Below are 4,448 nucleotides of genomic sequence, written 5' to 3'. Positions count from 1 at the left end.
GGAAAGGTTTTAATGAAAAGGTGTTTGAGAAGGTGTAATGAAAAGATGCTGTTTTTCAGAAACGTTCAGCAAGCAATCGATTGCACCTTTGTGCAAATCGATTGCACAACTTCTAACAGTCACAAAAATTCAAAAAACCTTCAGTGAAAATCGATTGCTCTATTGTGCAAATCGATTTACACATGCAAAAACAGAAGCGCATGTAAAAACCTTCAGCAAGCAATCGATTTACAGTAAGTGTAAATCGATTTACACTAGGTGAAAATGCATTTTTTGTTTATGAAACTTGAGATTTAAGAAGGAGTATGCTATGTAATTTTGAGGTTTGGTTTTTGAGCATCTAAGACTTTAAGTAATTGATAATTATGATTATACCTATTCCAAAGAATCCATAGCTTGAATCAAAGTCTTTACACATGATGCTTTATCTTGAAAATCATCTTTTCCTTCTTGTCATGTATGATTTGTCTTCATCAAAACAAAAGATCTTCCATTGAGAATCTTGATTTCACACGCCGCCCCTTGCTTCACGTGAACCGCCTTTTAACCGCGAGACCTCCTTCAAATCGCGCCACTGTCAATGTCAGAAGGCCTCCGCATCACTTCCGATCTCACTACACAAGATCTCCTTCCCACCGGTGAACCCTGCACATGACACAATCGAATTTCTGCAGATAATCTTCTTTAAGACAAACATTCACATCCACTCCAGAAACCTTTTCAGGTAGTCTTATAGAAGACATTACTTCGTTCCACTCATCAATCAACATATACATAAGCATTGTCCACATACATAAACATTACCAAGCCGGCATAAGCATAGCCGTGGTGTAGATGCAAATATGGTTTAAACAAGTTCAATAAGGAGATAGAATCTTGGGGTTAACATCAGCATCAACATACATACGCATTAGCATGTGCATATCATCTAGTACATTCAAATACTACGAAAGTCCAATCTCCGACCCTCGAGTCGTGAGTTTCCAACCCTCGTGTTGTGATAGGTGTATTTTCCGACCCACGTGTCGTGAGTTTCCTACCCTCGTGTTGTGATAGGTGTGTTTTCCGACCCTCGAGTAGTGATTTTCTAAACATATTGTTTCCTTTCTGACCCTCGAGTCGTGAATATTTGGCATGCCACTTTCTCCGACCCTCGAGTCGTGAGTCTCCAAACAGGTGAATCTTTTTCATGCAGGTACACTTGTTAGAACCATGGCAGGCAATTCCTTTAATACAGGTAAGTTTGCTAGAACTATAGCAAATGATCTACTCTTATGCAGGTACGCTTGTCAGAACCATGGCAGGTAATTCCTATGATGCAGGTGACTTTGCTATAACCCTAGCAAATAATCTTAATGGTGCAGGTGAGTTTGCGATAACCCTCGCAAATAATCCTAATGGTGCAGGTGAGTTTGCTATAACCCTAGCAAATAATCCTATTGGTGCAGGTGAGTTTGCGATAACCCTCGCAAATGATCCTATTGGTGCAGGTGAGTTTGCGATAGCCCTCGCAAATGATCCTATTGGTGCAGGTAAGTTTGCGATAACCCTCGCAAATGATCCTATTGGTGCAGGTGAGTTTGCTATAACCCTAGCAAATTATCCTAACGGTGCAGGTGAGCTTGTTAGAATCATAACAAGTGATCCCTCTTACAAGTCCTCGCTATGTAAGACTCAGGCTTTAGCAGGACGGTTCTTTTCTCTCACGCCCGAGCACAAGGTTTTACAAAAGGTTTCTTCAATTGGGTTTATCACGTGAGTCCCTCGGCAGTGATATTCTCCAAAACATCATCAACACACAAAGGTTTTATTTTTCTTTTTCAAAGTTACTAACATACTTCAACTAACAATCATGCATCATTCAACTAACATACCTCATTCATACATCGCTCTCATTTATTTTGAGAAGCTCACTGCATCATACATCGCATGCATCATAACATTGCATAAAACTCAGGTTGCCTTTTTAGGCCGTGCTACAATCAAAGCAAGTGGTTCCTTTAGAAAGCGTTTGCTTCACATTCTAAAAAATGGTATTTACCTTGGGTGGCATCTTTAAGCCCATCTCCCACAAAATTTCTTCCCAACAAAGGCAAATTTCAGGGCATTTCAGTGTCCAATCATCTTCTACCTTTAGATCACGATAGGCAGACGTGCCTATCCGACTCTTCAGGTTTAAGAAGATTGAACAGGGGCAGCTGTCATACCCCAAAATTTGCCCCCTTATAATGGTCTATGTCATTTTTCGAATGATTGATATGGTGCAGTCGGTAAGAATTTAAGGAGAAGAGTGTGCGATCGAGAGGTCCCGGGCTCGAATCCCACTTCTAACTTTTCTTCTTTTATTTTTGTAATGTTTTTTTTTCTAACCAATTTTCATTTATTTATTTATAAAAAATCACAAAAAATATGATTCCTTATATTTTTAAGTATATTAATTTTAGTTTATAGTGGTATTTATTTGTAAATTAAATAGGAGTTAAACTATATATTGTTAGAATTATTAGTATTAATTTAAATATTATTATTATTAGGATTTTTTTTAGTCTTTTTATAATTATTTAGTTAATTGGGCAATAGGCCCATTTGGTGTAGAAAACCTAATTTTGACTAATATAAATAAAACATTTTTAGTGCATATTAGGGGAGACCAATTTCTCCACAATTAACAACCCTATTCACTAACTCATATTTTCACTAATTTATTTTCCACTCTTTAGACTGTACATACGTATCTCGTTCTTGATAGCAAAAGGAGGCCAATTTTCTAACCAACGAACCCTACACGTACAAAACAACAAACCATCTATCAATTTTCGGACAACTGCATCCACTCACAAACCTTACCCATATTACACTACAGAAAAATCTCTCAATATAATCAAATCTCATTACTAGCCATTGAACTCATCTAGAATATATGTTTTCAATATATAACCATGTTTTTTTATGGAATACTAACTTTTTTTTTTCTCCAGGATATCATATCACAATAGATAGTGTTGTATGCATTTTGCAGGATTTTGGAACGGGCTGCTACACTCTCCACGCGTATGCTCCAGCCGTCACGATGAACGGACAATGAAACCACCGTCCACCGGATTCCATCGCACAGCCACCGCGCGACACTCCCTCCGATTCAGCCGTGTCCAGATCCACAAAACCAAGCCACGAGCGCCGCCCCTTGCTTCACGTGAAACGCCTTTTAACCGCGAGACCTCCTTCAAATCGCGCCACCGTCAATGTCAGAAGGCCTCCGCATCACTTCCGATCTCACGACACAAGATCTCCTTCCCACCGGTGAACCCTGCACATGACACAATCGAATTTCGGCAGCGCCACTGTTGCAATTCTGTAATTGATCTCCTTTGGATGTAACCGAACCATGTGATTCGTTTTCCTTTATTTGCTGTGGTTATGAGTGTGGAGTTTCTGCAGAATTTGAAGAAGAAGCCATGGCGTAGACGAAGAGAAACAGTCCACACACGCGTCATTTTTTTTCTGAATTTGTTCATGTGTTTTCATATATCATTGTTTGTGATTATTAATCGAACACCAACTGAATGCAGTGCGCTTGGCTTGAAGAGAAGCTTGGGACCAAAGGGACCTGGGTTCGATCCCAGCGTCCCACATTGTATTTTCTTGTTTTTCTTTGGCAATGTATGTTTACGGATCCAGTGCATGCATCTTCATCCCAACGCATCGTACACCCTCGCATCTCACCACAAGATCACACCAATTCAGATCTAATGCCCAGGAAGATAAAGGTGCATACCATAGACACTCAATCCAGTCTCATACAATCGCAGCCAGGTTTCTATAAACATATTTTTATTTTTATTTTGATTTAATTATTTAGATTGGATAGTAATAAATTATATTTAATTTAATTTAATTAATTAATTAATTTTAATTATTTAATAAATTAGGATTAGGCTAATACTAGGATTTAGATCTACCTCCCGATTATCTCGACTTTTCGACTGAATTATTTAATTAATTTTAATTATATTAAATCACAAAAACCCTATAAAAGCTACCGATACAGTAGGGTTTGTCCAATCCCATCGCCCATTCGGCAACAAAGAACATTAACCTTTAATTAATTCTCTCCTCGACCCGACTAAATCTATTGGTCGCATTAGACGAGAGATAAAAATATATAATTAAAATACATTTAATTTGCTGCCCGCGACGATCAATCTATCGATCTGAGTAACCAGCAATGCCCCATTAATCCGTTAGCTATACTGATCAAATCTATTGGTCATCGCATCTAACGGTAGCATATTAAATCAGGGTTGTACGCCCAAACACTAAAACATCTCAAACACACTAAACCACGATACTACGGATTTTCATCCCTTCAACACTGCAATGTTCAAACTACGATAAGGTAATTCAAAATACCTTGCGAACATTTGCATTTTAAAACTACGATAGGCCAT

The sequence above is a fragment of the Vicia villosa genome, linkage group LG1, assembly GCF_029867415.1.
Source record: "Vicia villosa cultivar HV-30 ecotype Madison, WI linkage group LG1, Vvil1.0, whole genome shotgun sequence".
In the NCBI taxonomy this organism is placed as follows: domain Eukaryota; kingdom Viridiplantae; phylum Streptophyta; class Magnoliopsida; order Fabales; family Fabaceae; genus Vicia; species Vicia villosa.
Note: the sequence above shows the minus strand (reverse complement) of the source record.